Genomic DNA, 12,498 nt, shown 5'->3' with positions numbered 1-12,498 from the left:
GCTAAGACAGATTGCCTTGAGGCCACTGTGGCACTTAAATTCTCTGAGAAAAGCAAAACCTTTGCCTTCATAGACAGAATTTGAAGTAACCTTGTGCATTTTATGGGAAAATAACTTAATAGAAAACCTTCAGCTTTTCTTTATATCAGGTTTTGTTAAACAGCACTAAAAGTTTCTTACAACATGTTTTTAAATAATAATATTTTCTTAAAGTGATATGACATAATATTTGACTAAAGGACATGTCTCCAGTGTATTAACAGTTTCTGGTAACAGTAGACAATTTGAGACCTATTGAAGTATGGTTATGAAAGCCTTGTGTATATTCCTGGTATACTTTGCTGTTATGTTCTGATTTAACTACTATAATATTTCTCCATGATTATTTTTAGTTCTGTGTTCTAGGACATGGGTGTGGTCATTGAACTAGAAATAATTGCAATAAATTAATTATGTAAGTTAAATTAAATCAACAAAAATACTTGATATGTACAAGGATCTTATTGATAAGTAACTAATAATAACAGAATTATATAAAAGCTTTCCTCCTAGCTTACTATTCAAAATTTAAAATATTTGCATTTAGATTTATGTTCCAAGGAGATATAAATACAAATATGTGGAAAATAATCTCTCTCAGATTTGCATGTTCACATATTTTACCTCATCCATTTAGTCAGTGGCACCAATGAAAATTTGCAGCTGGTGTCTAGATAAGTGATCAACACTTATGTTTATATAGTAGCTGACTTTAAGGAATGCTAGTGGTATTCATGAAATGTGTGTGTCTTAAGAGAACTGTTCAGTTTAGCACTGGAATTACAATACAATTGGAATGAACTATTCTTTAATGAAGGTCTCTGGAACTGTATTGCAAAGCAGAATTTTGGAAGTACTTTCTGGAGTTATGGTAAAAATATTTCTGGAAAGCATCCTAAATGGATGTCCATTGGCGACAGTTTCACTATAAAGCTTTCACTGAGGCACAACATTAGAAACATCCTAATACCGATGTCCATTGGAATAAAGGTCTCCATCTTGTTGTGGCAACAAGAATATTCATTTTAGGAGTGCTAGGAAATGGGTTAATCGGACTGGTGAACTGCATCGAATGGTTCAGGACTGGGACAGTTTCCTCAGCTGATTTCATCCTCACCAGCTTGGCTATGGCCAGAATCATTCAACTGTTGGTAATACTCTTGGATTCATTTATGAGACTGACGTGCTGCCTGCTGCGCTAAGAGGGCCCCTACTCTTGGATTCATTTATAATGGGGCTAGCTCCACATCTGTATGCTACTGGCAAACTAGCAAAGGTGGTTCCTATTCTTTGGGCACTAACTAGCCATCTAACTATCTGGTTTGCCTCCTGCCTCAGCATTTTCTACTTCCTTAAGATAGCCAATTTCTCCCACTCCTTTTTCATGTGGCTGAAGTGGAGAGTCAACAGGGTGGTCCTTTTGCTTTTCCTGGGGTCTCTCTTCCTACTGTCTCTTAACCTCTTAATGCACGATGCTATTAATGAATTGTGGTAGAATACCTACAGGGTACATGAAATATATATGACTTTGCAGTTAGAGGCAAATGAAACATTCTATATTAAATGTCTTCATTTTATTACTTTGACCTATATTATCCCCCTTTTCCTGTCTCTGATCTCTTTGCTTCTTTTATTTCTGTCCTTGGTGAGTCACACCAAGAATTTTCAGCTCAACCTGACGGGCTTGAGGGACTCAAGCACAGAGGCCCATAGAATGGCCATGAAAATGGTGACAACGCTCTTCCTCCTCTTCATCATTTACATTATTTCTATTCTAACAGTTTCTTGGATCTTTACTAAGGTACAGACATATCAGGTCATGATGCTTGTCACAGTGTTGTCAGCTACCTTTCCCTCAGGCCACTCTTTTCTTATAATTTTAGGAAACAGCAAGCTATGACAGATCGCCATGAGACTACTGTGGCACTTACATTCCGTGAGAAAATCACAAGTTTAACTTTATAGTCAGAATTTGAAAAAACATTGTTCATTCTATGGGAAAATATCTTTATAGAAAACCTTCAGCATTTCTTTATATCAGGGTTTGTTAAACAGCACTAACACTTCCCTCCAACATGCTTTAAGTAATTATATTTTCTTAAAGTGTTATGACATAATAGTTGACTAGAGGGCATGTCTCCAGTGTATTAACAGTTTTTGGTAACAGTAAAGTATTTGAGACCTGAATAAATGTGCTTATAAAATTCTAAAATGTAATACTGATAAATGTATAAATGATATATTACACAATATGAATAAATGTACATAGAATTACAGTCACTGAAAGCGAAAAAGAAACACAAGTTTTTCTAACTAAAAGTAAAATTTGAAATTAGGATCTAAAACGAACTGTAAAAGTTAAGTGTAATAATCCTATCTAATAAAAGAGAAACATGGTAATTGGCGTACAACCGCTACCCTTCCCATTGGCTAATCAGGGCGATATGAAAATTAACTGCCAGCCAAGATGGCGGCTGGCAGCCAGGCAGCTTAAACTGAACATGAAGGCTTGCTTGCTTCAGTGACGGAGGAAACCAATGTTCCTCGCCTGCCTTGCCGGCCTCTGAGCCTGCAGTTTGAAACATAGTTACAAATATAGAAGCGAAACAAAATACCAGAAACCTGCTTTCAGTGAGCCGGGATCTCAGAGCTGGAGTTGATACAGAGTTTCGATAATAGAACCGAAACAAACCAGATACCTTCTTTCAGCAGCGGAGGCCTAAGAGGTGGAGACTCAGAGCTAAAGCTGGCCCAGAATAAAAAAAGAAAAAGAAAGAAAGGAGTGGTTGGGAGCTTCTGTCACCTGCCAGCCTGAAAACAGCCCTCAGCCCCTCACCCAGACTGGCCAAGCACCCCAGTGGGGACCCCCACCCTGAAGGGTGTGTGACCAGCTGCAAAGAGCCATCATCCCTTCACCCAGGTTGGCCAGGCACCCCAGTGGGGACCCCCACCCTGATCCAGGACACCCTTCAGGGCAAACCAGCCAGCCCCCACCCATGCACCAGGCCTCTATTCTATATAGTAAAAGGGTAATATGCCTCCCAGCACCGGGATCAGTGGAGCTGCGAGGCCTCCTGGCACCGGGATCAGTGTGACAGGGGGCAGCGCCCAAACCCCCTGATCACCTTGCGGCTCTGTGTGTGACAGGGGGCAGGGCCACAACCTCCCTTTCCACCCTGCTCTGTTCGTGACAGGGGAAGGCGTCCCAACCCCCTGATCGCCCTGTGGCTCTGTGTGTGACAGGGTGCGGCTCCCCACCCCCCCCACCCCCCCGCCCTCCCACGGGCCCTGCTCTGTGTGTGACGGGGTAGAGCCATAACCTCCCCATCGGCCCTGCCCTGAGTGTGACAGTGGCAGCACCCCAACCCCCTGATCCGCCCTGCCCTGAGTGTGATAGGGGGTGGTGTCCCAACTCCCTTATCGGCCCTACTCTGTGAGTGACACGGGGGAACTCCTCAACCCCCTGATGGGCCCTGCTCTGTGCATGACAAGGGGGAGCTCCCCAACCCCCTGATTGACCCTGCTCTGTGCGTGACAGGTTACGGAGCCCTAACCCCCCTGCTGGGCCCTGCTCTGTGCATGACAGGGGGCAGCGCCCCAACTCCCTGATTGGCCCTGCTCTGTGCATGACAGGGTACGGAGCCCCAACCCCCCTGATCGGCCCTGCTCTGTGCGTGACAGGGGGTGGTGCCGCAACCTCCCCATCGGCCCTGCCTTCAGTGTGATAGTGGGCGGTGCCCCAACCTTCCAATCGGCCCTACCCTGAGCGTGACTGAGGGTGGCATCGCAATCTCCCAATCTGCCCTGCTCTGTGCATTACAGGGGAAGGCGCCCCAACTCCCCAATCGGCCCTGCTCTGAGCCCGACCAGGGGCTGCACCTAGGGATTGGGCCTGCCCTCTGCCACCTGGGAGCAGGCCTAAGCCAGCAGGTTATTATCTCCCAAGGGGTCCCAGACTGCTAGAGGGCACAGGCCGGGCTGAGGGACACCCCTCCCCACCGAGTGCACAAATTTTTGTGCACCGGGCATCTAGTATGTTATATAAACATAAAAGTGTTAATATTAGTGTGATGCTTATAATGTTGGAAAGGATCTGAAATAATAGGGATTTTCTTACTATTTTCTTGGATTATGCACTGGTAAAACAACTCTGTTCAAGAGTATGACATTATGCATTTAAGGTGAAGATGCATACTTTAAGACCAATTAATTGTACTCATCCTTGTTATATGGAGAATTTTTCGTACATGTGTAACAGGATATATATGCAAAAATGTGCATGTTACTATTGTTCTTAATAGCTGAAATTGAGAAGTCATGTAAATACTCAAATTGAGGAATCATGAAAGTGCTCAAATTGAAGCATCATATAAATGCCCATTAGTTATAAAATGGTAAATAAATCATGGCAATAGAGTATAACATGAATAGAATGCAACAATAAAAATGAAAATGAAAAAGTGAGACCTGTATATATCTTAGTGTTTGGGTATGTTTGTACATATATGGTGCTACTTTGAGTTCTGTAATAAAATGACTCAGATTAATGACAGTAGCTGGGCATGTAATATGCAGACAAGAGAATTTTGCTTGCTAATATTGCTATTAAATTATGAAAGAAAGTTTATAAACTGTATTTTTAGATAGCAGTTAATATTCATTCCATATGAAAATTCTATAACAGCAAAGTATTATTTGTTACATTCACAGTGCTTTAATTTTATAATGCAGTAAAAATAGAAAATATATTATCAGAAATATTATGTTTTTAACTTACTCTTGATGAAGTTTTAGGTGAAGTTGTTCTTTCAAGTTAGCCCTGATGCTGAGAATTATGTATCATAAGGCCATGGAATATATTGGTAATATTCTTTCATTACAGTGAATTCTGTTTCTAGAAAACTGGATGAAGTCACAATGATCAGTAAGAAATCACCCATTTAGCTGCCTCCATCATCATGTCATCATCACTATAATCATCCTGTTACTTTATTTAATGATTTATATTTCAAATGTTTACACACATAATTTGGGCAATGTGTAAATTATTTCTTAATGATCATTGTATCTAAGTTATTTTAGTAATTAGGGAAGTTAAAATCAAGTGACTAATTTTAGAAATGGAATGTTCTTTCATTTTAAATGTATTACTTGAGGAGAAACCAAGATGGCGGCATAGGTAAACACCGGAATTTGCTGCCTCCCACAACCACTTCAAAAATACAACTTAAAGATGAAATGGACATCATAAAGATCCACAGGAAGGCTGGCTGATTGGAAATTCTACAACTAGAAGGAAAGAGAAAAGCATGCCGAGACTCAGAGAAGGCGCAGTGTGGAAGTAAAATACTAAGGTACAGAAGCGCACTCGGAGCAGGCTGGTGGCTGAGGGCGCGGTTGTTGTTTTCAATCGGGAGGGAGTCTCAGGCTCTGAGCTCCAGTTCCGGGTGAGTCTCTGGGGACCCAGACTCATACGGTAGAAGCAGGACTGTCTGGCATCAGTCGGAACTTGAGGGCAGCTCTCTTGGAGGGGCTTGCAGCGATTGCTGGGACACTGAGAAGCGGCGCCTGTGAGAGCAGCGGTAACTGCTAGCCCTGCACTTTTGATCACGTGGGACCCGACCCGCCCAAGCCCTGCAGGGAGGCTTTTGATGGGTAGCCTCAGGCAGAGGCTAGATTAGCACCTCCCTAGATCCAGGAGCCAGTGTACCCAGTGGTGAGAGTGGGACCATCCAGATTGCAGCTCCTTGGAACCATAAAGGACACACTCAGGGGGCAGACTCAGTGAGCACCAAAGCCCCATTGAAGCAAGTCTTGCCCCAGAAGGGTGTCTTCAGCACAGAAATTCTCCCACTGCAGACACAGCTGATTCTCACAGCCAATTGGCCTGGAGGTCAATTCCTCCCAGTGATACCTACAAAAATCAAGGCTTAACTACAACAAGACTGCGCACAAAGAGCACAAGGGGGTGCACCAAGAGTGTCCTCCTCAGGTAATTGGGGAGGCTGAACCACTGGGCCCTATAGGACACCTAGCACAGAAAGCCACTCTATCAACACAGGCAAGCATAAAAAATGCAGAGACAAAGAAAAAGGACACAAATGACAGAAATGGAGGAAAGCAAACGACTGGATATAGAGTTCAAAACCACACTTTTAAGGTTTTTCAAGAACTTTCTAGAAGCGGCCGATAAATTTAGTAAGACCCTCGAAAAGACTGGTGGAACCGCCGATAAATGTAGTGAGATCTTCAAGAAATCTAGTCAGACCCTCGATGTTATGATAAAGGACCAACTGGAAATTAAGCAAACACTGACTGAGATGGAGGATATTATGCAGAGTTACAATAGCAGACTAGAGGATCGCAAGAATCAAGTCAAAGATTTGAAATACGAAGAAGCAAAAAACACCCAACTGGAAAAGCAAAATGAAAAAAGAATCCAAAAATACAAAGGTAGTGTAAGGAGCCTCTGGGACAGCTTCAAGCATACCAACATCTGATTTATAGTGGTGCCAGAAGAAGAGAGGGAGCAAGATATTGAAAAACTTTTTAAAGAAATAATGACAGAAAACTTCCCCTACCTGGTGAAAGAAATAGACTTACAAGTCCAGGAAACCCGGAGAACCCCAAACAAAAGGAATCCAAAGAGGACCACACCAAGACACATCATAATTAAAATGCCAAGAGCAAAAGACAAAGAGAGAATCTTAAAAGCAGCAAGAGAAAGAAACTCAGTTACCTACAAGGGAGTATCCATACGACTATCAGCTGATTTCTCAACAAAAACTTTGCAGACCAGAAGGGAGTGGCAAGAAATATTCAAAGTGATGAATGCCAAGAACCTACAACCAAGATTACTTTATCCAGCAAAGCTATCATTCAGAATTGAAGACCAGATAAAGAGCTTCACAGATAAGAAAAAGCTAAAGGAGTTCATCACCACCAAACCAGTATTATATGAAATGCTGAAAGGTATCCTTTAAGAAGAGGAAGAAGAAAAAAAAGGTAAAGATACAAATTATGAACAACAAATACACATCTATCAACAAGTGAATCAAAAAATCAAGTGAATAATCTGATGAACAGAATGAACTGGTGATTATAATAGAATCAGGGGCATAGAAAGGGAGTGGACTTACTATTCTTGGGGGGAAAGGGGTAAGGGGGGTGCGGGAAGAGACTGGACAAAAATCGTGCACCTATGGATGAGGACAGTGGGTGCGGAGTGAGGGTGGAGGGTGGGGTGGGAACTGGGTGAAGGGGAGTTATGGGGGGAAAAAAGAGGAACAAATGTAATAATCTGAACAATAAAGATTTAATTAAAAAATAAATGTATTACTTGATAAATTATTCATGGATGATCTTAAAATTATGGAATCAAGCTTCAGAGACCCACTTCTAACATTAGAGGTAGAGTAAATGTAAAATGACTACTAAAAAATAACTCATGAAATACGATTGCGTCCCTTGAATTGATGCATTTAGTTTTGGTTATTTGAAAAAAACATATATATATATATATAAATATTTATGTTAAAGAAGTCTTTATTAGCCTGCAGGCCTATGGCATGGGACATATACCATATAGGACACAGTCTCTTCACACAGAATAATGATAATTTATCCCTTTTAGAAGTGAATAACACCTTTTTAGTAGTGTTGCTGGCAAAAATATAAAATGATCCTAGTTCAAAATATGATGGCAACACACAAAAGTGGTCGATAGTTTTGGTCTTTTTTTTGAGAGGTACAGTCTGTACAGCTTAACAAAGTCTGGCTTTGAATCTTCATTTCAAAAGCATACTTCTCTCCTGCCATACTGATTCCATCCCAGAGAGTAGGATCCACAACTCCAACTTAAATAGGCTATGGCTCAATGAAGAAAGTGGTTACTGATTAACAACAAAGATTAGGAAGCAAAATCATTATCAAAGCATTTGAAATCACAAGAACTTTAAAAATTCGGTACTTTGAAATTTCCCTCCTGAGGTATCAATGCTTTTTGTACATAGTCACTAGTAAAACAGATGCATTCTATCATTCCAAGTCGTACTTATAAATATGTCGCTTGGTGCTGAAAATTGATATTATGTCTTAGCACAAAATGGCAGCAATTACATTTGGCAATTATATTTGGTGAGATGCACCCTTTAGTGAGATGCAAAATAATGTTGAGAAGCCACCTTATTTTGTTTTTCTCCTCCCTCCTGATACTTTCAGAATCTTTAAGGAATTTTCAGAGGAGAAACCACAAGACCAGAGTGAATGAGTAAAGACCGTCTATGTTAGGCCCATGGACCATCAGATCTGCTCTAGTCCAATTAGCCTGCATTGCTGCATCTGCTACTACATATGGAACTTCCCATAGAGTTTGCTCCAACAAGCAATCACCACAAATGAGTTCTACCTGACAAGCTAGATCAAGATCCATTTTTCTTCTCAGAAATTTTTCTACATGCTTTTCCTTAAGCTTGGGCAAACTTTATTTTCCAATCACTTAAATATCCCGTGCCATCATTAGCACCAATAAATTCTAGTAATGAAGACACATCAAGTTCAGGTGGAATCTGAAACACTGATTCTAAGGCTTTCTTAGATCTTCTTTTGCTTGAAGGGACTGGTTGTGGAAAAGCAGGTTGAGGTACTTCTATAGCTCTCTCTTTATAAACTCCCGCATTTGCTTTTCCCCCTCTTTCTTCTAGATTGATTACGAATTTGTACACTATGTCTTGTAACTGTCGGCCCAACCTTAGGTTATAAAGAGGTTGTGCCTGATGAACTACTGTGTTGCATTTTGGACATCTGTTGCTATATTAAAAATGTCTTACAATGCAGCTTTTACAACAGGTATTAAGACATTCTGTAATTGTAGTTGCATCTGTTAAGTAACCTTTGCAAATAGAACACAAGATGTATGAGGTCAGCTCAAGAGATTAATCAAGTGCTCTTCTTCATCCTTTGATTCTGTCCCACACCCCTCTAGCCTCAGCAAGAAGTGACTCATCACCTCCTCCTCCTCCTCCTCCTGCTCTTCCTCCTCCTCCTCTTCCTCCTCCTCCCTATTTTCCCTCTATGTCCTCATCCTCTTCCAACTCCTCATTCTGCTCCTGGAAGGGGACCCTCAAGAGGCCCAGCTTGTGCTCTGACTAACCTCAGCGGGCCAAGAGCATGAGCAGCCAGGAGCCCCTGCCTCTGGCAAAAGTGGTGGACCCTCCTCATCCCTGTGGGCACCAGGGTGAGGGAAGAAGAGAAAGGAGGTGTGTGTGGGGGGCAGGGAGGGAGAGAGGGGAGCATGGCCGTGGTCCCTCCTTAGCAGCGGCTGTGTTCTTGAATGCATTTTGAGATCAAATTCTACTCTTTAACTTTCCCTATAATGAAAGCCTTGGGTAATGCTCAGCAACAGACAGGCTGCCATCAAGGAAAATGTCACCAGGAGACATCCATGTCCAGTTTCTTTCAAAGCACTGGAGGGTGACTAGTACATAAACATATCTATTTTGTGACCTAATTTTGGGAAAAGAAAGGTGTAAATACATTTCCTTAACACTTAAAAAATGAAAATGTTTTCTTGAAGTGCTTGTTGGTATGTATTTTATTTTGTTTCCCCATAGAAGCTGATTCATAGAAGATGAACCAAAGATTGTTTCCAATATGAATCTTAGCACACCTAGGGCATGGTTTCAATTTCCCCGTGGTAACCAAGGTCACATACCCCAGACAGCACAGTATCTCCCTTCTTTCCTGTTGATTCAGAGGCCTAAGGAGTACAAATGGCTGGATGGCAGTCTTAAATTCCCATTTGATAAAATCTTTGCTATTTCTCCTGGTAGAACAGCTCCTCACTTTGTACAATGACTTCCAGGCCAGCAGAACATAAGGTCGTAGGAAGAGGTTACATTTTGCTACTGGGTTACTAGGGGCCATAGTGAGTGGTGACATATTTCCACCCCTTGCTTCCTGCACTTGTGAATCCTGGTTACTGGAGAGCACCATTTATTGCATGCTGATTTCAAGGGTACCTAGGTGGCAGGCTGGTACCTCGGTTGCAGGTTCATTCCCTTGCCTTGCTTGGGTCTGTGTGCATGCGGGAGACAACCAATTGATGTGTCCCTTTCAAATCGATGTTTCGCACTCTCTGTCTCCGTTCCATCCTTCCACACTTACTAAAAATCAATGGAAAAATGTCTTCAACTAAGATGAACAACAACCACAAAAACAACAAAATAGGAAACTAATGTCAATTTATTTAGTTTACCCTAAACCATGTTTGGGTCTCTGAACTGTCAATCATCTTCTCCATCTTGCTAGGTAAACATTCCCTTTAAATTTCACAGAAAAGGAGTAAAAATTTTCTGCTCTTAAATATATGCTCACAATAAGTACAGTATATAATTGTAGTACCTAAGTCAATGACCTTTATGCACACATGAAATGATATCTATGATGTCTTTGTAACAATTATTAAAAATGTCTTCAAGATCAGTTTTTATATAGTCTTGTGCAAAATGATGAGACTGAAAGTGTGTTGACAGCTTTGGTAGGAAATTCTATTGTAATAAAGAAATGTATAATCATGTTTAATAACTAAAATCTTAGAATTATGAAATCTTCACCATAATACCTATACCTTAATGTATATATTTCATGCATCTGATTTATTAATTTGTTTTTTTATCACTTGTCTGCCCAGAAGAATATAAGTACTATAATGTGGGATGATGTCTTTCCTGTTTCCTGCTAAGTCCCCAGGACATAAAAGCCGGCCCATGAGATAGTTGGAGAAAATGATATTCAAAATATTAAATAAATACATGAATAAACCACATTAGATCTGGAAAACCAATGAAATCAAAACCCATCAAAAAAAATCTGCAGATGGCATAGATTTTCTGGTTCTTTCTTTTCACCATTCAAATGCCTCTTAACAAATTTGTATGTTCTTAGTTCCACTTCCTGCCTTAGACTGGGTGAATGAACAGCAGTCACCAATAGGATCCAAAATGTAAAGTGACTCATACATAATCCAAATTTCCTATTGCTTTTTAAACAGTCCTGATATGTCTGAGGAGCCTGCTTCATGCTGTTATCCAGTGAAGACGGCTGATTCCAAGTATGCCACCTTAAACATGTAGGTTCCAAGATTGCCTTGGAATCATGGCCATTCCAGACAGCAGGGAGAAGGTTACATGGGGGAGCATGTGTGTGGGACATTTTAGGAGTCAGCCTGTAAATGGTGCTTTGGTGAATTAATTCTCACTCACCAAACATTAATAAACATTATTCACTTTGCCACACCATCTGTAAGGGAGTCTGAAAAACATAGTCACTCTATTGCCCAGAAAGATGAAGACATTTCATTTAGGACATGGAGAGCACTTAGAAACCTTTCAATTGAAAAGCCAATAAGATACTGTGAGACAAAAAAGTTTCTCTGTTTAGAAGTCATACTTGTTCATGTCACTGATAACTTCACACACCTTTACATCAGTCTTCAATTTGTTTCCGTATTTCTTCATAAAAACTAAATAATTCGAGTTCTCACTAAAATATTACTGACTTTACAAAACTATAATTGATTTTGCATTGTAGTATTTGTAGCTGCCTTGTGTATATTCCTGGTATACTTTGCTGATAAGTTTTGATTTAGCTTCTATAATATTTTTCTGCGATTATTTTTAGTTGTTTGTTCTAGGACTTGGGTATGGTCTATGAACTAGAAATATTTACAATAAATTATGAATGTAAATTAAATTGCATCAACAAAAATACTTGATATTTACAAGAAACTTATTGATAAGTAACAAATAGTAATTGAATTATATAAAAGCTTTTCCTGTAGCAATTACGGTGCTGCACCAGCACGGCCAGGTTCCGTGAGCCTGAGGAGGGGCGGTCAAAGATTAAAGAAGACAGACAAGAGAATACAGCGGGGACTAGGTCGGATCACTGAGCCTGGATCAGGAAACATGATACAGCCTGCAAGCCCAAGCTTTATATTGTAGTCAGAGCACAAAAAGAAAAACAAGGGAAGTGGTCAACATGTTTACAATGTTCTTGTGAGTTTCACCTTGTTTTGTCAGCCCATTAGGTACCTAGGTAGAAGGGAGGACTATAAGGTCAAGCTTATTATGCCAGGAGGGCTCTGCCCTCCAAGCAGAGATTTTTTGTGGCCCTGCCACAGGTCAGTCCAGGGCATGACCCCATAGCCGCTTCCTACTAATTGCTATTCAAAATTTAAAATATTTGCATTTAGATGTGTGTTCCAAGGAGATAGAAATACAAACAGGTGGAAAATAATCTCTCTCACATTTGCATGTATACATATTTTATTTCATCATTTAGTCAGTGGCACAAATGAAAATTTACAGCTGGTGTCAAGATAAGTGGACAACATTTATGTTTATATAGTAGCTGACTGTAAGGAATACTACAGGTATTCATGAAATGTGTATGTCTTAA

At 40.6% G+C, this 12,498-nt stretch overlaps 1 pseudogene; it reads right to left on the bottom strand.

Annotated features, from left to right (window-relative positions):
* Positions 1 to 8,264: 8,264 nt before the first annotated feature.
* On the bottom strand, positions 8,265 to 9,963 carry LOC132226493 (polycomb group RING finger protein 6-like; annotated as a pseudogene).
* Between the last annotated feature and the right edge of the window lie 2,535 nt (positions 9,964 to 12,498).

The sequence above is a fragment of the Myotis daubentonii genome, chromosome 2, assembly GCF_963259705.1.
Source record: "Myotis daubentonii chromosome 2, mMyoDau2.1, whole genome shotgun sequence".
Taxonomy (NCBI): domain Eukaryota; kingdom Metazoa; phylum Chordata; class Mammalia; order Chiroptera; family Vespertilionidae; genus Myotis; species Myotis daubentonii.
Note: the sequence above shows the minus strand (reverse complement) of the source record. Positions and strands in the feature narration are given on the sequence as shown.